A 24311-nucleotide genomic window follows, 5' to 3' on the forward strand; every position below is an offset into this window, starting at 1 on the left:
CCTTCCCACCAAATCAAGTGCAGAGGTAAACGATGCATAAAAGCAGTGTACCGGTCCAAACATGAAGGTGTTGGCACTGAGTAACTGTGTTTGCATTGGGCATCCTTTAAATTATATTAATAAAAAATTGACTGTAGTTTTCTGAGTACTTTGAAATGAGTTTTGAAAGAAAACAGCTTTTAGTAATTTGAAAAAAATAATACACATATTTCATTTGCAAATGACATATATTGACTGAGGTTGGCCATAATATTTATGAATAACCATAGAAACATGACGAACAGAATCTACACAGTTACTTCCAAACTTCATTGCCAGAATCTGTGTATTCATATAACACTCCTAATCTGATATACCAGGTAATGGCAAATATTACATACACAAAAGAGGAAAAAACAAACAGACACATTCCTTAGTGGAGTTCTTCTGCAAATTGACCAATGCTATGTACACACTTTGAGGAGACCATAGCCAGTTAATTAAAACATAGAATATCTGCAAATATTTGCTCTGGTTTGAAAAAGCTATAACATTACATAAAACAGATTTTCTTTACATTTCAGCAGACTTTTTGATGAGAATAAATGATAGAAGAAAATGAGAAACAAATGAGGAAAAAATGAAAATGAAAACAAATTGTTTCCAGGATCCTACTGAATATGTGATCCTCTGAAATTATCAGACTGTTAACTGCTAATAAGTCTGCCTGCAATGGAGTTATGAAATCATTTTTAGAAAGACAGCAGAAATATTTCTAATGCTACTACTGTGGCACCATGTCAGCTGAATAAGAGGGCACTGAGAGTGGCATAAGAGTCAACTGAGACACCTGAGAACAAGACTGTTTAGCAATACAAAATTTCATTTCTGAATAGAGGAAGAAGTACGCTGATGTAATTATGCTTATAGTCTGTGAACTTCTGAAATCCAAGGGAGAGTACAGGATATGAGGATAGTGCCATTACCTTACATAGTCCCTCAGGCAGCTACGTTGTTTTTAAAGAAGTAGATCCAGAAGCCTGAGAAATCTTGCTCAGCTGCTAAATAACTGTTCAAAATGAAAGAGCTTTAAGTAAGTGATTGTTCAGTTATTTTTTCTTGCTGTCTGGTTAGAGACTTTGATTTTGGTAGGGAATTAATTTTCTGTGGTCACACAAAGCACTCATTCTCCTGTAGGATAAAGTGGGTTTTGCATTGCCCATGTGTCAGGTTGGGTTACAATGTCAGCAAGGAGAACTTCTGTTTGGACATAGAAGCTGGAAGGAGATGCTGTTGTGGAGGTGTTCAAGAGATGAGGAGAGGTCTGTTGCTCTCTGCCCCTCATGGTGTTGGTTCTAACTGTGCTAATAGTTATTTGAACTACTGTACTGTTTCAGACAAGTTGTACAGGCAGATGCTGGACTCATAGCAGTTTCAGATCTTTCTTATGGTGGTGCAAAAAGTGATAGACTGCAGAAGTTCAAGTGAGCATTTCTGCTGTCATCTTTAGCAGTGGAAGAGTAAGTAACGTTCACAGAGACGGTCATATTTTGGATTTAGATCTTCTCTATTAGAATGAAAAAGACAGGAGTTCACATCCCTCAGCCGTTATTTGAAGCTATCTACAGACTAGAGAAGATAACAATACAGCAGCCTATGTTTTGTGTTGTTTTTTTCTTGTAATCACAAGAAAGGAAGATTGAATTTCTTAGTGTTGATTTCAGTGGAAGCAGAAATGCAAAGGCACTTTTGAAACTGGATTTGCATTTTATTTTAAAAATCAAACTTTGGATTTTTAATCTCAGTTATGTGAAAAATGTGAAAGACTGGAAAAACAGTCGGCCATTCATATTCTACTTAATTCCAAAGCAAACAGACTTAGTTTTATGTAAGTTAAATTGATCAGAAAGCCTGAAAAATTAAATTAGTGGAAGTGAAAACTGGTGTTTGAGCAATAAAGTAAAATGAATTTGTTATTTAACATTTTATATCATAAAAATTTCATTTCTCGACGTTACTTAGACAAATTGAGCTTTATCTTCCAAGCCGATGAAAATGTATTATTCAATGCTGTATACAATGTAAAATGACTTCAGCTACTTTCTGGAAAGGGAAGGTATTCCCAGGCTTTTTGTTCCCTATCTGGTTTAATTTCAAGTCTTATGCTCAGTTTCACTTTCAGAATACCCTAAGAGAAAATGTAATTCAGACTTGAGCTGTATTTGCAGGCTAATGGCAATGACTGTAATCCTTCAATATGATGGATACTGGAATTTTCCCTCCTTTACAGGAGGAATTGCATTTCTCAGTGTCATGTAAGGAAAAGAAACAAACATGCAGAAACAGTAACTGTCCCTCAAAGCTTTGAAGATATAAGCTGAAGCTGAAGCAATTTTCCTGCCAGAAATCAATGCAAGTTTAAGTTAGAACCATCTGTATTTGTGCCCCTTGTACAGTACCAACCTTCTTAACGATACCTTTCTATGTGTGTAGCAGAAACTAGAATTGGAGGGGAAAGGAGAGAGGTTATCAAGCAGAATAGGATTTGTCAAGGGTAAATGAGCAGCTTAGACACAAAACCTGGCTTCTGTTGCCTTTTGTGTTCTGCAAGCTGCTTGCTAATGCAAAATGTTTAAATGCTCATATTTATTATTGCTATATATGTGAGGAGGTCCTTGCTGAATAGCAGTATCTTCAAAATGTACTTCAAAAAACTTTGAAGATATGAAATTAATGCCTGAAACAGGTGGCTAGGAGGATGATACAGAGCTATTCTGATTTCTTTTTCCAGTAGTACAAACACTAGGAGCAAGAAAGGGGGCCTAAGAGGGATCTGCTATCCATAGTCAATATGCGTTAGGTCATTTCAGTAAGGATAATTAAATTCTAAACAGAGCATTTTTACCAAACTATCCCTATCCTCTCTTGGAGCTAGATTGGAAAAGTAGTTCTATCGGTTTGAGGCTGTTGTACGCTCACAGTCCTCACACTTCAAGTTCTGAACCTTCAAACAGCAAAGGTCAGCAAATCCTGAAAACACTGTCGGCAGAAGCTGGCAGAACAACATCCTGTTTCTCTTGACACATCTGTGCTAGTGGAACCTACTCATTGTCTCCTTCAAATATAATGCTCGATAAATGTAAGAGTTTAGGATATTTCTCTTCCAGATGAAATCTGCCCATTCAGTATTAATGGAAGAAACACACATGCATGTTTTTTGCCACTATACAGAGTCTTATGGCCACAGAGTTGAAACCTCCATGCTTGCATTGCTGGGGTTTGTTGCCACTTCATCAGAGTGAAGTACAAGGCATTACTAGTATGGTACAGAAGGAGCAGTATCTCCAGGAGTCTGATTATATTGTCTGGAATAATATTAGTGGCTTCTCTTGTCCCTTAATGTACTGGAATATCTAGCATTAGTCATACCCCATTTATATTAATTCAGCATGGGATGGAGGTCTGTTATTGTCCATATCTTTCCTTTGTACTTTATTGCTATGCTGTAGAGAGGATAGAAGAGGGGGAATGCATTTAGTACACATGGAAAGTGATTTTATAGTCACTTAAAATACATATATCTGGGTCTTGTAAATATTTGTTTTCCCTGTTCAGTCTTTGCTTATGTGCTCTCCTCCAGGAATCTACTTATGTATGTGAGCTTTCTGCCTTTAAACGGTCAGGAATACCAGAAAAACAAAACTGAAGATAAATAAAAAACAAACAAACAAGAAACATAATAAAAAAAAGGCTGCTGCTTTGTTGGTGTTTTGTGGAACAGTTTTGTGTATTTAACATTCGTTTTTGAAAAGAGATATTTACCTGCTTGGTGATGCATTGACTTTTGGTGTCATGACTCCATTAATCAAAAATATTTTTGGAGGAAATTCTTCGTGGTTCATTCATCCACAAATAATTTACGCTTGGAGCAGTGGGTCTAAACCTCTTTGGCAGACTGAAATCAAGGAGCATGATGAACAGCTAGCTTGGCTCCTGACTGACCAGACACCCAGTGCTTACCAGGGGTCTCATTTCTTTCAGGCATGCAGTTAGTCTGTTGTGCCTGGAGGGAGCTCACAGTAGATATTTGTGAATGATAAAATAAAAAGGGGCTGAGGGCCCAAGGACTCAACACAGACTTTAGGTGAAAGAAAGAACAGTTGTTAACCTTCCTGTGTCCGATATGTGGTTTGTCAATTAGGCAGCAGAAGCTGGGTTGGTTGTATATTGACCTACAAGCATTAAACAACTGGCTGGAAGCCATATCCTGTGAAGACTGTACTGTCTTTTTGATTTGAAAACCAGCACCACAGTTGTGGTTCCACTTAAGGTCGTGTTTTTTCTTTTTTCAATTTCAACTGCTTTTTGAAACATAGTCTTTAATTAAAAAAAAAAGAGAGAGAGAGAGAGAGAAGTATATTTCACCAGGTGTGCTTTGACAATTTTTTGGAAAAAATAAAAAGGATTTTACACGGAAGTATCTAGAGTTTTCCAAAGGTTATTAACATGCATAGCCATGCCTGGCTTGACCGTGCTGTGTGCTTTTAGACAGAATGACAAAGCTGGAAAAATGAAGTCAAGGAAATATAAACTGATTTATTTTTTGTGTGTAACAAGCTAAACCTTGATCCACTGCATCTGTGGAGCAAAAGAATATTTATTTGGTTTCATCATCAAAAAAACCTGAAAAAAACGCTAAGTCAGTGTGAATTGTCTCAGATGAATTCATGTATTCTCCAGACATAATTAAATACTGGCCCAATTATTAATTTGGGCTACTCTATTGGATGTCAGACATTTCACATTTGGAGGTTCCCTTGGACCTTTACTTACATAAAAGGAGTGTTTAAGAGCTTCCAGTGAGTTTCAGTGTTTCAGTACAGATGCCATGTTTGAAAACTGTGCTCCACTACAATGATGCATTCCAGACATAGAAATCCCTGGTCCTGTAAGCAATTTGAAGCAGGCTTCAACTTGCTGCTGTTGACCCTAGCCTGCTCATTCCAGGCAATTCTCTCATTCCAGGCAATGGTACAGTATTGAAGACAAACACATAGAGGAAACAGGTCAGTTTCAAATTAGCATGAGATTTTTCCATCATCCAAGTACATTGTGAATTTCAAGGTGGAGATTAAAAATGAAATAGAAAGTGCTCAAATACTCTTTTTTTTTTTTTTCAATTGCTAGGGGATTTGTAGAGAAAAAAAGTAAATAAATTGCCATGAGACTGTCAGTAAGTTGATAGAGTTTGTTAAAGCTATTGTGACTAAGTTTAAATGAGACTCTGACCTACCCACAAGGTTGGGTATTTAACAACACAAGGTTGTATTTAACCCAGACAATCCGAAGGAGATAAATAGCAGTGAAACCTGACTAGATCCCCTGTAGCTCACACCATTTACCTGAGAAGGAAGCAAAAGATGTAAGGAAATATTCTTGCTCACAGCTCTTGGAGGAGTCAGTAATCCCTAGCGAAGAGAGATGAAAGAACACTGATGGAATAGTGAAATCTCACAGCATCTGAAGCTGTTTGCTCAATGAAGCTTTATCAGTGCCTCATAACGTGGATAGACTCTTGCAGTTCTTGGTATTTCAAACTTGTACTCTGTTGGTACACTGCACTGCAAGGTTAAAGCTAAGTGAACTAGCTCACCTGCACTGCAAAAAATGCTCCAGGTGATTAGCTCATCTAGGCTGTCTCTCACATCATCTACCTTTGCACGCTGTGGTGCTGTTTCTGTAGTTTAAAAAAGGTTGTATTAGGACACATACACAAAAAAATTCTTTTAAAGGGAAATAATTTGCTAACTTTTTAAAATGCTGTTAGCTGCTTACAAAATTTGCAGATGAGGTGAGATTCTCCAGATCCAGCTTTCATTTCCTAATATTGCTTGGATCTGCATGTACAGGTTCCCCTTTAATATGACAATATGCTGAAACTTGCAAGGTGATGCTCTTGTTCCAGCATCAATTCGTTTTGGTCAATTAAATTAACAAAAATGTAGCTGAATGCTAAAGATGTCATCAGTAAAAGGCACTGCTCTCTGAAGTGTGTTCCACAGTTACCAACTGCTACTTGGCAGGAATGAACAGAGAACGTCATTAGTTTGGTGATTTCTGGAGAACAATGCAACATGCTTCATACAAGCTGCAAAATTCAAGAGGATACCAGAATATCAGCACAGAGTTATTTTGTTTGCTGAGCCACAAGGGATCTTAAAAATCTGGATAATTTTTCTACTTTAAACTACTCTTCTTACTTGTATGGATTGCAATTCACATAGGGCAGATAGTCATGAAAAAACAAAACTAGGTGAAAACAGGGCAGTCTGTCCATCAGCACTGAAAGTGCTCCTTTAACTTGAATTATATCCACAGTACTTGCTACTGCAACTATCTATATGTAAGCCAGTTTGAATTGGCTGGTATGTGGGTATGAAGTACAATAGCAAGCAGGGAATTCTCCAAGAGAATTAAGTTTGTCTTTTAAAGCAGGTCATTGTCTTATTTAAAACAAACAAAAAGTTTCACAGATAAAGGAATGGAAGCTCTTTCCAGGCAGGAAAAATATTGCATAATAAATAACATGTGAATTAGATAATTCTAGTGGTTTGGATTGTGACCTATGGAATATGCAGGAGAGCTGATCTACAATCTTGTTATTTCTAAGGGTCCTTAAATCACAAGGCAATACCTGCAATATTATGACCAAGGCTTAAAAGTAAAGACAGTTTTTAAATAATTTATTTTTCCTTAAAAATATTTTAGGGCTCATGTTTTCAAGCTTTTCTCTTTCAATGGAGTAAAACCAAATAGAAAAGAACACTGAAATTCTCAAGATTCCAGGAGATGGAGCTTTCTCTTTTTAATTTTATTGTTTTGTCTTCTCAGAAAAAGCCCACTCAGTATCAGAATAAGAAGCAAAATTGTGACTGACAGTCCTCTCGTTGCACTGAATTTCCTGCACTTTTTTTTTTTTTAAACAGATGATGGCCCTGGTGAGAGGGTGAGACTGTGTACAAATATTTGTGGTTTAGAGCCCAGTTTTCCAAAGAGAAGTCCAGAATACACAATACGTCACCTGTTTGTACTCCAGCTCCATGAGGCAACTAAGACAGAATTATACAGCATTTCCAGATCAGCTCTCCCATGGGGCTTCAAAGCTGAGTTTTGGTTTCTGCAGCACACAAAATGTTTCCCCACATGAATTCAAATATTGCTTTTTGGCTGTACAGCATGCTACAGGCTTTATCCACTGGTGTTACACTTTTATACTGTTTTAACCGTTCCCAAACTAAGGTGGGGAGTGTGAGTTTGCCAGTGTAGTATTAGTCTGCCCTTGGCTAAAGAAATATTTGCATTTCTGCCACTACTGCTAAGCAGATTATTCACTGCTTATGTGAAGCAAATTTACAATATCTTGTAAGTTTACAATATACATGATGAGGGACAAAGGGGATTTTGCCAAGTGGGATTCCTGTATCTCCAGTTTTTTCCATTTTAATGACTGACTTTAGGAGCAGCAGCAATCACACCAAGTGTGTGTATTTTCATTTAATATTATGTGAGTTTAGAGCCCAAGTGAATACCTGGGCATGTCAAAAGAAAGGCTGCTATTGTCTCCAGTAGCTTTGAAGGATATCCCTAAGTTCATTGTGGAGCATCAACAGAGACTTTACTGAAATTAGGGTAGATGCTGTCTCTCTCTCTTCTTCCAATCCTTTCTTGTAGAACCTAGTGTCAGTCTGTGAAGGGCACAACTTGCCCTGTAAGATTGAACAGTTTTATGATAGTATACAGATGCTTTGTGCTGGCGGCCTGTTGGAGGATCAACTCGTATCAAAAGTCTCATCAGACATGTATGTTTTGTCCTACGGTCATCCATGTCGAGGCATCCACTGGATCCTTTGCTACTCTAGAACATGACATATAGGCCATGTTCTCATTCACAAGACATGGAGCAAGTCCAACAAAAGTGAAACTGAGCCCAATTTTTGTTGCCTCAGATTTCTGAATACAAACATGGAAGGAGCACAAAACATGGCTATTGCATACAAAAATGGAGAAGCTAGCTATAGATGGTTTGTTTCTTTTTAATTAAAGTTTTTACTCACTTATACACCAAACAGTTCCATTGATTATTATCGTAGTCTTTAGTCTTTGCATCAATTTCCAGCTGTTTAGTTGTAAAAGGTCTTTGCCAGGTGGCTTTTAGCTCTCAAGTGATGCTGATATTAGAGACAAGCTGTGGTGTATTTTCAGACTTGTTGTGGTCATATTTTGTGTCAGGAATTAGGGCAAGAATAAGACCATTCTTCTCCTCTCTCTAGTTAGAAATATTTGACACAGGCATCTTTCTGGTGTGTTTCATTTCTGTTCATTCTGATGTGGACAATGGACAGTGTCAATCATGCTGCAGTGTCAGTAGAGCAGAAAGACTAGACAAGGAGGGGAATTCATATGCATGCTTAGACTCAAGGGAATATATACTGCGTAAGTAAGTGGAGGAGGCCAGCTTTAAGCCACTGAGTGTTCCCTTTGTATATCAGATTGTGATTTTTGGCTTTTGAAGGCAATGTTGTGGGCAAAATACAGCAAAGGGTGGATTTTTCACTAGCCAGCTCCAAACTTTCTTTTGCCAAGAAGTGCAAAAGGAAACCCAATCATATATAGATCCACAGTGAATTTCAAAGAATGGAAAAGTCGTATGAGAGTCAGAGTCCAAGTTCGCTTTCTTGATGTGTAGTAGTTGGTTTGTTTTTCCTATCTCCAAGAGGAAAATTGAATTTGGAGTGGGGAAAAATGGGGAAAGAAAAAGCTGGCTGAATTGATAAAGGAAAACACGTTGACACTCCTTACTAAACATGCAACTGCCAACAAAGGGAATGCTAAATAAATATTAAGGTCTAACCAAGCACCACTGGTTAGATTTATTTATTTTTGTGCTGTTTTTTTTTTCTTTCTTCTTTCCTCAGTGTTTTTGTTAATTATAAGCTGTGACATCAGGAATATTTGATCTGTTGAAAAGATGCATGGTTTTCTGAGTGGTGGGTATGAAGTAACTGGCATTCCACAGAGGTGAGGTGTCCTAACGCAAAGATTTTAAAGCATTCCTAGTCTACCTGAGCAAGTGCCTAATGTCACTGGGACATTATGTATAGCTTTACCACTGAAGCCAACTTTAGGATGTTTTCTGCATGTACCCTTCTAGTTTCAGTAATATAACTCCTACTTCAGCAGGGAGGGTTCAGTTTCACCTCAATAAATGTATTTACACCGATTTTACTTATTGTGCTGATATACCTTTACTGATTATAAAAATATGTAATGCTAGTATAATACTACTGACCTTTGCACAAAAGCTGTGGAGGCAGAATCTGTGTGAATATCTGTTAAAAATACCTGGAGTAATGCATCCAAATGTGGAGTCCTCAGTTCAGAAGAGGCATGGGCATGGAGACATCACAGTGCATTCAGAGGGTGGCCACAAAAATGATCCAAGGGATGGATCACCTTCAATATGAGGACTGACTGAGACAGCTGGGGCTATTCAGCCTAGAGAAGAGGAGGCCAGGGAGGCCTGATAGCAGCCTTTCAGAATCTAATGGAGGGCTATAAGAAAGAAGACGAGAAACTTTTAAGCACCATCTGCTGTAATAGGACAAAGGCATATGGTTTAAAACTAAAAGAAGGGAAATTTAGGTTGGCTATAAAGAAGAAGATTTCACAGTAAGATTATTTAGTGCAGCACTGAAACTGGTTGCCCATAGAGTTGGTGGATGCCCCATCTTTGGAGACATTCAAGATCAGGCTGGATGGGGCTCTGAGCAACCTGATCTACCTGTGGGTGTCTCCGTTCATTGCAAGGAGGTTGGACCAAATGGTCTTTAAGGGGCCTTTGCAACTCAAATGATTCTATTATACTTTCTCCTATTGTTTTATGTTGTAGCTACACTTATCTGTTTATGGAGGCCTCTGCTGTAATATAGAGGCACTTACTGCTGTAAGCAGGAGGGATCTGCTTTTCTATCAGCCTCTCTGGGAACCCAATTTTTTTGTCAGAGCAGAGAGTGAAGGAGAAAGCTGTGGTGCTGCTGAGTTTTCAGCAGCTGCTTGAGCCATATGGAGCTCCAGGCAGCTGATCTGTTTTCACATCTTTTATACTCCTCTTAAGGCTGATGATGATACTGGATGCTCTAGAAACCTGAACTCACCTTCTTTTTCCCCTTACGTACCTGGTGCACCGGTTGAGAGTGTCCTTAAAATGATCTAGAAAAATAAGTCAATCCTAGTTCACTTGGTGCATTCTACTACAGCTGGTCACATCATTGTGAAAGGATGGCTTGAAACTAGTTATGTGGGTACAGACTTCTTGTAAAGTGCAGAGAGACAAGGCGCAGAATTTTATAACCTTCCTTTTTTAGGTCCCTTCCTACTCAAACCTTTCTATGATTCTATGATTTCATCTCATCTATTGATGAATGAGACATCAGCAAGCTCACTGAAAGTGTTACCAACCTGGGTGAAACATGTACTTGCTGCTGCTCATGGAGTAAAAATAGAGTTTTTTTCTTTATCGCCTTTGAAATATTTTGCTAACTCTGAAACAGATTCTGTCCCAGATTCCCTTCAAGACTCCTGTGTCATTTATTTGAAGAAAATGTTACAGGTTGTGGGTAGCCATTGTTATTCTTAATCAATAACCTGTACCAGTTTCAAACAGATTTTGGGGAACAGGGTTTAGGCATGTCAATCCAGGAGAGGGTCCATGGCATGCAGGGAACTCAGTACTCTGTGTGTTGATAGTGCTGACACAAGGTGGATTTTTTTTCAATCCTTCTCTGGATTTGCCATGTAGTTCTTGCAGGCTTTGGAACCATGGAAACTTAGAGCAAATCAGAGAACCTCCTGCTGAAGCAGCCTGCTGACAAATAGTAGTAATAGTGCAGAACTAACTGAGATTCTGTTCTAGCTGTATATGTAGATGAGGATCTGCTGAGAGTGAGTTGCCACTTACGGTGGTGAGGCTTACTGAACCAGCTGAACCATGATCCCTGTAGTCCAAGACTACAGAGACCGGCATCTTCTGAGAATATCTCAGATTACAGATGTCTATCTCCCACCTGACTGGTGGTATAGGATGCTCCAGACTTATGCTTCTCTGATTCCCTAACTGTAGATAATAAGAAAATAGAACTAGGATTTCTGGGATCTTGTTTTTCTCTTTCTTTTTTTTTCCCCGAAATTTTAAATGTAAAAAAAAGTAAAATAATTAAAAAAAAAAAAAAGGAAAAAAAAAGGGAGAAAAAAAAGCATTTTTACAAATAGTGGCCAAATTATAATAGCATTTTCATCTTTCTCTTACTACCACTATCCATGAAGAATAAGACAATTTTTCTTGGAGCACTGAGCGTAAAGCTGAAACAACCATATTAAATTTAGAGTAACTGTGGCTAGAAGGCAAGAACCAAATTCATACTGGTGTTTGGGATTCACGTTTGGAGGTAAACATGATAACCAAAGTAACAGCTTCTGATTTTCAGACTCACAGCCATGTGCTTTGAGAGTTATGTTTGCTCAAATGATCTTCAACAAGAGGGTTAACAATGATGCCATTTTTATCTTCGAAGTAGATTGTATTTTTGTTTATGTGTATCCATATGCTCATGAAAAGAGAGCCCTGCATCACAGTGGATTTGGTGAGTTTTCTTAGAGATGGCAAAAAACAAAACCAACTTAAAAGTTGAAAGTTCAAGCCTAGCATAAGTCGATACCAAACCAACTCTGAGAGAGGTATTCGTATGTATCCTAGTATCTCTGAAAAGTTGTACAAAAGTGTGGAATATCTTACATGCCGTATGCCAGTGAGTCTGTTGTATCTAGCTAGGTTTTAATAAGATTGGCCAGCTTCATGGTGTCTTCGTGTCTGTTCACTTCCCATAGATTTGCTTAAAGTTAAGGCTGATGTTTTAAAAATACCACAGATACGAATCTGTCACAGCACAGTGTGTTTATTCTGTCAGTGTTTTGTCAACATAGAAGTTTCCCAAAACAGTAGGCCTGGAAATAGATGTTTCTCTGTGCTTAGAAGCAGCGGGGTGGTCTGACTGCTCAACATTTGTTATCCATTATTGAAGACTACCGTATAAAGGTGAGTGTCCGCAGAAGTGGAATATTGGAAGTTGCACTTCCTTCAATTAAAATGTACTCATTTGTATATTTTTATATATTTTATATATCCTCTCTGCATAGTTATTAGTAGTTTCCATATATAATGAGCTACAGTTTATTTATAGACATCTTTTCTCCCAGTTAATTAGTTTTGTATTCCTAATTCCTTCAAGAACACATCTGTATGTTCCGTTTTCCAGTTTTGTACTTCTTGTATTATGGAAGCTACTGCCTAAATGGTTTACCATAATTTTTTGAAGATAGAAATAACATATTTCATTCTATATCCTAGGAGATAGTTTCAAGCAAATCTACCCGATTCTATACACCATGAAAATAGAAAGTTGTCAAGAATTTAATATTTTGAGATGCTGGAATGTCACTGAAACCTTGTCTTCAAGTTTGAAGCAAAGAGCAAAAAAAGAGCTGGTGTATTATTGTTATTAGGTCAGCACTGAAAGATGACAGTCAGTACTTCTCTAGCTGAAAACTGTGCTTTGTATGGCTACCAAGTTTGCACAGGTAGCCAATCAGAGAAGCAGGACAATAATATTGGGAAGTACTTTCAAATATAGTGGTGAAGTTGTGTTGGTTTTTTTTTTTTTCTTTTACAGAAATTTAATTTAATCTTGCTATTCTCTCTTGCTATTCCCTCTCTGCTTTTAATCTCTAACAAGTTAGGTACCTAATAGAAGTTACTCAACCAGTTTATAGATTTTAAAATTTCAGTAATCATAAAACTGGGAAGTGTTAGATATATTTTGATTGAATGTGTGGCTTTATACTCATAAAAAATGGCTAATTCTATATTTATTTGCTTAGATAAATACAGATAATGTGTTTGGATTTATACTGATGCATACTGGCACTCCTGGGACCTTATCTGTTGTCCTAGTAATAAGAACAGCAGGCTAACTTCTGAGAGTCATGTCTGAAAAGGTATCTGTAATGACAGGGGCTATTATCATCATGCTCTGCAGCATTGAGACAGAGTGGAAGAAGTAATATTTGTGTGTGCATTCTGTATATGTTATACAAAAACATTATCTTGTCAAAATTATCTAAAAAAAGAAAGAAAAGGGCTATCTTTTCCGAAGAAATCTGTTGAAGATTTTCTCACATCAATTGTAATGACAATAGGTGGCACCCTTATGCCAATAAATACCAACTTGTTTAGCCTATCTGTGCTTCCTTGGACTTTCCTAGCACAGTTCCTTTAATCAAAATTATTGAGCTTAAAAGCAAAAGCAAGACATCAAAGCAGAGTACTTAGTAGGAAAATAGCTGATATGCCTAGAAAATGAAAACACAGACTCCATTCTGACTGGAGTTTAGTAATGACAGATATTACTGCTGCTCTGTTGAGGAGAAATTCAAGAATTTTGAGTATGAGCATGTACTGAGTAATGCATACAAAGTGAAAAAGTGTATGCTTTATAAATGATGGGTTTTTTACCCCTTTGGGACTACTTAAAAATGCAAGAAAAACAAGATGTCCTGTTACATTTTCCCTTTTACCCAAACACTGGAGTGCACTGGATAGCCAGACTATCTGAAACTCACACCTGTGCAAAATCAGAAAGGAAATCTAACAATAATGGACCTCTCTCAGTAGAGTTTTTGTCACTTTTAGTTCCAATACGAGCCAAAACCTGGAAAAAAATGTTAACCAAACTTTGTCAAACCACAAGCATTTTGGCTTGTGGTTTGGATAAAGGTTGAGGTCACTTCTCTGTACCCTGAAAGGGCTTTATTCACAGCTTCTCTGCTGAGATTGAAAGGAGATCAGGAAAAGGCAGAAGAGAAAACATTAAAAATGCCTAAATGTATTGCAGAACCATGAAAGAACACTACATATTAGGAAGTGTGAAAAGATAACAGCAAAAGCTGTTTTTGCACATTGATGGAATGTGATATAAGAAGAAAAGTTATGCTAAGCAGAAATGTTATGCATTTTTTATTTTCATGAAAATAGGGCTTGAATATCTGATATAATACCGAAGATATAAATTGGCTTAGGCCTGCAGATGGCCCATAAAATTTGTGAAGCCTTTGCCATGTGTAAGCTTGAACTAGATCAGAAAAATCTTCAGGATTCATGGAAATTTGCTAATCTTGAAATTGTTACACTTTTGATTGCATTCTATTTCATCCCTCCATTGCAAAAATATCATTTTATGGTGATAATACAAAGCTGGATGGGGAAAATAATTTTGGAAGAATAGATGGAGATGATGAAGTACCATTTCAATTTGTGGTACATACTTAGCACAGCTGTTCTCTTAACTAAAATGTTAGTTAAGTAGCTATGATACTGTAGGTAAAATTGAAATTTGCAGTGTTTCACTAAATGTTAGTTACCTGTATTTTTCTTCACTTTCATTTTGTCATCTCATGCTTGTTTTTGCAAAGCTTTTTGCAAAGCAGTGTATTATGAATAATGAATTCATTATAAATAAAGAATTCAGATAATTCAGTATTCAATAAAGAATTCAAAATGAATTCTTTAGAGTGAACTCAGTCTCTGGGCTTTGGTGCCAATATGAGCATAGTGATTTCTGCTTAGTATTACTCTTCTGCAGCAGTCAGTCTGATTTTGGATGGGATGTTACAGAACCATGAAGGCCAAAGGGCTACAGGTCAGTTAAATCTATCACTTTGTATTCAAATTATGTTAAATCAAAATGCTTTATCACTATTCTTGACAAATATTGTCTTGCCACTGGTAAGTGTTTCTTGTCACACACATGCTTTGCAGTTTTGTGGGGCTTTTTTTTTTTTTTTTTTTTAATACAGGTCCTAAATTCCAAAGGAGTTGTACTCCTTTCCAATATACATGGTCCATGTATGAATGTTTCTTCTGTGGAAGAAATGCACTTCCAATAGCTTTGGGCCTTTGATGTTGTGCTTTTTTAAAAATCTTTTCAGTATCATTGAAAAAGAGTCTAGAACCTAGATGGAAGGTGTTTGTCAGAGCTGCTGATAGCATCTAACTTGTTTGTAGACAGGATACTGACAAGAGTAAAGGACTTTTATTTTTTATTTTTTAACAGTGCTATTAGACTAGGCAGAAGTCAATTTATTTCAACAACTGTCTGTGAGGGGGAGAAAAGAGGCTTACCAATCTAAAACTGAAGTTGTCATTTGGTAGAAATGGTCTGCTTTTTTAATAGGCAAATAATTGAAAATGAAAAGCTCAATTTTCTTTTCGTCTATCGTGAACTAACTTTTGATACTTCTTGAGAGCATAAAATGTTACTTATTCAAAATTTCTTAATCATAAAGGAAAAAAAAATTGTCAATTGAGGGAACCATGGAACGGGACTACATGGAACTCCCTTTACCTACTGCATTTTTTCTTTCATAATAAAAGTTGTATTTAGCCTGATATTCTGCATACAAAAATCACTTGTATCTAATACAAGCGGTCAGACTGTGGTAAAAACTAAGCAAAGATTTTGGACCAGAAGGTACCATCAGTCTTTAAATAACACTTTTCCTAAAGAAATGCTCTATTCCTACCAGTGTGTGACGAAAAGTGAATCAAACATGCACTTGTTTTAAATTTCCTGTGGCTCCTTGGATTGCCAAAACATTGGTGACAAGGTCATCAACACATGAAACATTTAGTTCCTCATCCTGATGAGTCACTTACTGTGTGGCCCAGGAATGTGTCCTGGTTCTACTGGAAAAATGAGCTCCTTCTGACAGCAGACACCAATTGAAAGGCAACATAATTTGGGGTTTGTTGATGGTGACAATGAGGTTTGAAATTTAGACTTTAGTAAGTGGACAGTGGCATCTGATTTTGGGTTTTTCATTTGAGGGCTGTTAATGAGACATAGTTTATCTCTTTTTGGAATGGTTATACTTTGGAACTGAACAGTATTTCAACTTGCTTCGCTCCCAGGCATTATTGGTATAACTAGTTTGTGTGATATGTCCTAAGTTAAATATAAATATATTCAAAATAACAGGTTATACCTCATGCTTTCTGTCTCAGAGTTCTATAATCAGTTCCTAAGTGTGCAGGAACTGCCTTGAAAAATCAAAAGAAGTTGGACTGTTTTATCTATCATATAAGTATTAGACTGTGATAGAGAATTAAAATCCTTAAGAGCAGCAGGATCTCACTTGGTTGTCTCACTAGGCATGAGGAGGAGAGTTCTGATTCATTATGTGCTTTCTCTGTCCTGGAGCGGGAAAAAATTGTGCAAAAGGCCTTCAAGTCTTCTTCCTGCAAACAAGGAGCTTCCTGGGGGATTCAGGAACACATTTAACTCTTAGAGGGTAGAGGCAACACTCAGTCCTAATCTTGGCCCCTTCTTGTGTAAAGATCAAGTTATATGGTGAAACTTCTGTGCTCCTAAAATGTTCTCACTGCTAGCTTCAAGCAAAGTAGACTTAGAGGTTGGACTGGATGATCTCCAGAAGTCCTTTCCAATCCTTACAATTCTGTGATTCTTTGATTATTGGGAAACTCATCTGATTTAATAAAGGGATCAGACAGCTTACATGATGTGTGTGTGTGTTCATGTGTCTCACTTTCTTCTCTTATCACCTACAGTAGCAGGTCGGGGCAGAAAACTCTCTTGATTTAATCTAGTTGTCAACTGATTAAGTAGAATTCCTCTATTTCTTCACCTTAGCTTTCACAAGTGCATCATCAGTTGTGGATAATACCATTATTTGCACTTTACCTCATGTTGTCTTTAATTAATGAGTGATTTCAAGACTACTAGACACTGAAGTGTCCTTCTGCACAGCAATGTCAAATTTGAAAATTAAGCTGTCTTAACAAGGTCCAACCACATTTGCCAGAATTTCCAAAGGATAACAGAGATTACATGGATCCTGCTGAACACATTATTAAATATTTGAGATACTTGATACATCAAATATATACCATATCTTTGTATAAATATATCTTGGGGGTGACTTCCTTAGGTCCGATCTCTGGAGCACATGGCTCTGGGCTCCTTTACGTCACACAGCATGTGGTCCTGAGCTTCACATTGTTATCTCTGTGGCCCAAAACTTGTTAGAAGTTTTATAGCTCAAAATGTTTTAAAAATATATGTAGAGGCTGTGCTGCAGCCTGAGGGTGAAATTTTTAACACATAAAGTTGTGACAAGAACTGGTACATGTGTGTCCAAGCATAGATATCTTTCTGTGTTAGTGGAGTCCTACATAGGGAAGATAGGAACAAGGGTGGTTGAAACTCATTGACTGTGTTTCTTGAGAGCATTCTGTGAAGTGAACTGTAGCCAGAGACATACCTGGATTTTGTTTTAGAAGGAATTCATCGGGTGACTCCAAGAGGCAGTCTGAAAAGAAAGTAATATTTATATAATATATATGACCAAGGAACAGGAACTGGGAAGAGATGCTCCTTAGAGCAATGGAGTACTGATATTTCAAGGAACAGGAGAAGAGAAGAAATGTATTCCCTTTACAAGCAATAAGGAAAAAAATGTCTTTTGCTTTAAGCATAGAAAAACGAAGACTCTTAAGGTCTGAACTCTCTGTATGACAGTAGAAGTGCTGTTTGTATTCTTCCTAGTTTATAGAGTTTAAAAATGGAGTCGACTAGGAGTAGAATATAGAAATACATTGTTCTTTGGTACAAGTGTCAGAGGTGGATAAATATACTACTTTGTGCAGGCTTGGAAAACTCATTTGGTACTGATGGACCTTGCACTCTAATGATTCAGGCACAGGAGGATTAATGATTCTTTCTTTCCATATAGCAGCTTCTCTAAAGCTTGTTTTTCTCAATCTCCCAAAGTACATAAACGTCAAACAGTCAAACAGTTTACTGGGGATGAGCACAGTTTCACAAATGTTTCAGAATTCTAAAATTAAGATCCTGCCTTAAGATCCTGCCTTAAGATCAAGTGGACTCAGTATTATAGTTATATATATATAATTATAAATACTGATGGTTCTAAATATTGCTTTCAACTTTGGTCTTGATGAGATGGAATTTCAGACTTTCTAGGACATACTGCATGCTGGCATTGGTGCTGGCATTGTCTTCTGTCACCTTTATTGTTTTACTTCAAACACTGGAACAGTCCTCCTTCACAAGAAAGAAAGAGGTTATTTATGGCTCATCTGTACATATACAGTGCATTAAGTATTTTGTCTCAGTGATCATCTGGCCAAATTTTGCATAAAGAATTCCTCAGAAAATAAGATTACAGATTGTGTGGTTTGCAGGGAGTTGCAAAACTAAATGAAGCTTATAAAAAATCAAAATGTCATAAAAAATACATTTTTGGTCTAATTCCATTTCCCAAATCCACGTGTTAAACATGAATGTAATAGCCCACATTTCAAAACCAACAATGATCTCCTTAGAACTCAGCATCTTTGTTTTCAGCATGTTGGGAGTTTCCATGAGTGATACTGTACTCATAGCACACAGACCTGAATGTGGGTAGTAGGAAACCAGCCTTCATGGAGCACTGCAGAGAGCTCAGCAAATCTTGAGCAATCTGAAATTTAAAGGTAACATCCATGTTTGCGAGCTTCATTAAAAGTTTCTTGAGATTTTGAGTTTCTCAACTGAGGACTCAGATTTAAATCCCAAACAATGTTTTGAGGATGAAGGTTCTTTGTACTGTTTTGAATGAGTCTTGGTTTTCAGGGTAGGACAACCTGCTGAAGTCTGAAGTGTTGTAATTATATGAATAAGTGGTTAGAGGAGATGCCTAAACCCAGTGAAGTAGCTGTGAAAGTGAAATATCCTTAGACTTTCATAAGAGCACGCAGATTCTGACATGTGCTCAGTCAGGAAAACTTTTGGTTTTCCCTTATTTTGTTTCCAGCAGCGCAGCAGAGATGTAAAGTGGCTTCTTGGTGCTACAGAGCAGGTCACCTCTTAATAGCTCTACTCGCTGTTACTTCCGTGGTTACCATCAGGATAAGGCATGATAGACTTGCTAGTCTTCAGACAGTCCAACTACCTTCATGCTTCAGACATTTCCACTGGGACCTGCGGGGGAGACAGCGGTAAGATTGACCACTAAAATGTGTTATTTTATTGGACATGAGCAAACAAATAAGGCTTTGGTCGAAGTGGTCAAAGAAGACCGAAACAGTCATTTTTGTGAAAGTTTTGCGTACTGGGATACTTTGGGCCTGACTGGAAACCTTGAATACTGTTTATGAGTCACTGTGCTCTACTTACGAACCTTCAGTATGAGGTTAGAAAGAAAGAAATTTCAGACCTGAGCACCATGCTGCAGAAAACAGGTATTTATCATGCAGAGATCTCTGGAGAAATCTCCCACCAAGCTGACAGTAACACCAACAGCCAGATGTGGAACTCAGATCAGAGCAGCAGTGAGAATAGGCTGAGATTTACAGATACTTACAACAATAAACAAAGCGTATCAAAGGATCCCCTCCAAACACATTTTTTCTGTAGAAACCTCCATGGTTTTATTTTTCCAGTCTCTAGGCTTAAAGCATTTTTGTCATTTTTTTAGAAGAAGAATTGAATAGCTGCGGGTTCCTACCAGGGTCAATTGTCAGAGACTGGACTGAGCTTGCTGGTCAGCCACATCCATCCCAGAGAGACTATGTGCATAGTTAGCAAAAAATTTCTCAGTAAGATTTTCCTCAGTAAAATCTAGTTTCTTAATTTAGATGCACTTTTACAAGGACTTACTTATACAGGGCTCTTCTCACTGTCCCATGCGAAATTGTTAGGAATGTCAACTTACGTAGCTTTGGTTGGACTGTGTGGTGATCAGTCCTTTGATTAACTGATGATGACTTAACTGATCTGGTTAACAGGGTGAAACAAGAATGTCCACCTCTTCTAAACACATGGGATTTTCATGCGTAGGCACAAATTTTACAATAAGCATGACAAAATGTCATAAGAATCCTTTGAAACACATTTCAATGTGTGAGCATGTAAACTGTGTAAAGCATGCATTGAAAGTGTTATTCTATAGAAAAAAAAATTTAAGCAAGCTGCTCTGTAACTTGTAAACAGCAAAGTGACATAACTAATATGAAAACAAGTAAAGCCTTTGTTTCAGCTTGGATTTATTTATTTATTTATTTAAATTGAATCTTGAATCTATTTTTAATCCTTAGCATTCTTCTGGCTTCCAGATTTCAATAAGGTTGAAAGAGAGGAGGACTCATAATGTCTTCAATTTAGAGCTGTATCTTTGCTTAAAATTGACATGAAGTTCTTTGCTAAAGTTGTGGCAACAAAGTTGGAGAAACTTAATGCCTAAATTGTTTTATCTGATCAAACAACATTTGGAATTCTCTCTGAATCCTAAAACTTTGGAAAGTTGTTAGTTTGTGTGTTATCCCAAATCAGTCAAACTCCTTTCACTTTCCTGGAATCTCTGTGGGCTGAATTTTTTGAATATTTTTACTTTTGCAGACATCTGCATTCTGCCATGGAGATAAATGTGAGAAAATTTTATTTGTATTTTATTGCTTCAGAATCACTGTAAGTCACTCTAGAACAGACAGAGTAAATTGTTCTTGGGTGAATTTCTTTGATTCTGCTGCTCCCCTTTTTTTCCTTGATGCCTTTACCCCTGAAGGTTCTGGATTTTCCTGAATCAAAGTAAGGATTACCAGAAATATTACAGGTAATATTTCACCTGTGATAATTTCATCTGTGTCTTCCACACTGTTAGATTTCAAATGACTGTGCAGAATGTCATTCTTTCCTTGCTTCCTAGAAGTCAGTTGTTAAGCTTGTCAGAAAAATAAAAACTCAAACAAAAACAGGTAAAAAAAGCAACCTGCAAAGACATCAGAGTTCAGTAAATTACAGGAGAACGAAGGGTGGGTTTGAGGACATTGATGAAAAGCTAAATGATGCTCTTTGTAGCAGCTTTTCTCTTACATCTCTTGTTAACCTGTGATATCTCATTGGAATGTGTGTATCTCTAGAACTATATATGCTGAGATGCAGGAAAAAATGTTGAAAACAATCAGGAAGGTTCCTGCTTAAAAAAAAAAAAAAAAAAAGGTGCAGACAGTTGTGACCTCTTGAGTTTTAAGATTAGATTAAAATGTTCAGAAAATGGAGATCAGGACTGAGTGCTCTCCTTTCCAGTCTGTGCAGATTCTTATGCTCAGCTTTCTCAAAGCCCCGAGCATTTAACACCCTTCATTTCACAGAAGAATGGCTGTAGAAAGGAAGAGAGTTAGTCCTAGCTACAGAGTAGGAGTACATGATCAAACATGAGACTGAGCAGGACAAAGAACTTAAGCTTCCTCCTGTCTGGGCATGTCCTGTTCCCTGAGTCTCCTTGACTAAGATGGGCAGATAGTATTGCCACGGAGTCTCTACTATCACCTTGATATTTATCATTACTGCTGTAGATAAGCTAATAGTGTTCCACTGTGGCCCTCTTTTCCCCAGTATTCCTGATAGAGTGTAGGCTCCAAAGAGCTGAAGTGGGATGGAAGCTGAAGTGCTTTCCTTACTTTCTGTATCAACTTTACATGTTACGATAGAGAAGCTCTTGTGGTCATGAGATTAAAATACTACAAGCTTTGTTTCTGAAACGACGATGCAAGAAATGTTTGAAAGGATGCCTTGGGCAGTGGTTTGTGATTTAGCTCATGTCTGGAATCCACAATTTCTGGATTGCAGAACAGCTCATAGCTTGTGCATTTCCAAATCAACTGTTCACTGGTTTATATAACCGTGTCAGTGTGATTTTAAGGTTTGTCCTCCTACAGGTGGCAGTGGTCCTGGTCAAGGAGAGGGAGAATAAAAGAAAACCTCCTACAGTTCATTTTGGGTGGCTGTGGTGGAAATTCAGACTTCATCTCTCACCCACCACGTCTGGTATTTATCTACCCAATAAACCAAGTATAATCATAGGAAAACATTTTATTTGCTACACTGAGACTTTTCCTATTGACCCATACAGCTTCTTGTAAAGCCAATGGGAAATCCTTATATAGGCTTTAATGGGCATCAGAGCAGTCTTAAGCAGATATTGTATGTTCTTCTAGTCTTAAATGGACTCTCAAGAGCTTCCATTCCAGAAAGTGCTGTAGAGGCTCCATCAAGGTGCATGGGCATTTGAAACACTCAAAGCACTCTGAGGTTCTTAAAGACTTGAGATACTGAAGAGGAGGAGAAGCTTCTCGGGATCTCCGTGTTTCATGTACAACTCAGTGTGCTGAGGCCATGCTTCTACACTGAATGCAGAAAGTTATGATGGTTCTACTGGTTCATCTTTTGGTTTTGGTGGGATTTTTTTGTTTGTTTTGTGTAACCATTTTCTTTGTTGTAAAGCTAAACACTGCAAAATGGATAGAATTAGAAAGCAGGTAAGAGGGTGTTTGAGGTCTTTTGCTAAGAATGAGAATTATCATATCTGTTTTGTCTTAGTTTTTATTTGTTTGTATTTATTTATTTATTTATTATAGAATAATTGCCTATGGTTATAGTCCTTGCAGTATTCTGAGTATTAGAACTTCATTCTAACCTTCCAGTCCTATAGAGGAGTGTCACTCTACCTTTACATTAAGTACATAACCCCAGGCAGGGATTGTGGTTTCAGACTGGCCTCTCCAATTAACTGTTTTGCACAGTGATTGCTAGAAATCTGAGGCTAAGATCGCTTTTTTCTTCTTGTATGTGAAATTTAGGTGCAAATACAGCACCGTAAATGCAAATCAAAACTTAGTAAGGCCCAGCTCTGGTATGCTCCATTGTTGAATACTTCCTGAAACAAAAGCATGCAACTCCAGTAATAATGGCTTAAATACTAAGAAATAAAATATCTATGCATATATACATGAAACCCCACTATATTAATAGTGAATGCTTCTTACTTGCCTTCTGATCTCTTTCACTTGAAAGTGACTAAATATTTGGTGTTTTAACCCCTTTGGAACTGAATTCTCTTAGACTCCTATTAAAAGTAACAGCTAGCTTTCCCCACTGCCTGAGTGCCTTTTTCTTTAGTCACTAATGAGTCTTTGAATCCTTCCTTGTATCTCTCATGACTAGAAATCTATGTTTTTAAAGTAAAAACTTGATTGCACTTTAATATCTCTGGTGGGCTGAGGCAAATCTTTTCAATGAGAATCATAAATAATCAAGAATTCCTAACACAGTGATGAGGAATGTTAACATTACAGATACATTTACTGAAAAGTGGTGCAAGTGTAAAAATGAGTGGTGAAAGCTAATGAAACCTACTATAGAAAATTAGAAGCGGCATTCATAACCAAGACTCATGTCAGGAAATGTGGTGACATGCTCTCTTTATGAGTTAGCAGAGTTGTAAAGCAACATGCTTCTGAACCTGGCATAGATATTTTCAGAGATAAACTGCTGCTCAGACTCTGTAAATCTGAAGATTATTGCACGAAGAGGGACATAGTCCTTTCTTCTGAGAAGATCTTGCATTATTTTGTGGAATGCAAAACTTTTGCTAATACATTAAATGTAAAAAATCAAAATGAGTGAAAGGATTTTAGCAGGGATTTTCACTCAACAACTGAATGATGCATTTTAATGCGCCATAAACATGTAACCCTCACCTCTTCTGCACTATAAGGTAACATACTGTTTTGTTTTCAGTTTACCTCCCACCCCCTAAATGTTGTTCTGTTTTCCATTACTGCATCTTGCAGTGCAACAACAGAATTGTTGGATCATATGAGAAGGGCCCAGCAGATCTTATTTGTTCCACCAAAATTCTTTCCATGTGTTCAAGCTTCCTTTTTTCTTTTGCTAATTTTTGTCATGTGCTTCAATTTAGCCCTTTCTCCCACACATTGGAAGCCAGCATCCTTCCCTCACCACTGACAGGTTTCCAGGTCCTTCAAGAAGTAACCAAAGCCTGTTGCTCTTTCCACATCCTTAGAAGAATGTAATCACTGTGCATAACTAAAAGTTGCTCTTGATAAAAGGGGAGAATATGAAAACACCCAAAAAATGGACAGAAAAAGAAGACATGGATTGGAAGATGTAATTGGACGTGATTCAAATTAGAGATGACAAATGATATGAAAAGAGAACTAAGTGAGCAGTATACCTCTCACTAATGGTGGAGGAACATTTGATTTTAAATAGGACAGCTAGATGTTAGACCATTTAGCTGAATTCCAGTGAGGAAGAGCATTGCACCTCCAAGATAAATTG

The 24311-nt window shown here is 37.4% G+C and overlaps 1 long non-coding RNA gene across 1 annotated transcript in view; it reads left to right on the plus strand.

Annotated features, from left to right (window-relative positions):
* Positions 1 to 22190, plus strand: part of LOC149918854 (uncharacterized) — a 44049-nt gene extending 21859 nt beyond the window's left edge. The window contains exons 3-4 of the long non-coding RNA XR_016463980.1: positions 18985 to 19168; positions 21887 to 22190. This is a non-coding gene — a long non-coding RNA (uncharacterized LOC149918854). The remainder of the gene's footprint in view (positions 1 to 18984; positions 19169 to 21886) is intronic.
* The last annotated feature ends 2121 nt before the right edge of the window (positions 22191 to 24311 follow it).

The sequence above is a fragment of the Phasianus colchicus genome, chromosome 2, assembly GCF_987193195.1.
Source record: "Phasianus colchicus chromosome 2, bPhaCol1.hap1.1, whole genome shotgun sequence".
Taxonomy (NCBI): Eukaryota; Metazoa; Chordata; class Aves; order Galliformes; family Phasianidae; genus Phasianus; species Phasianus colchicus.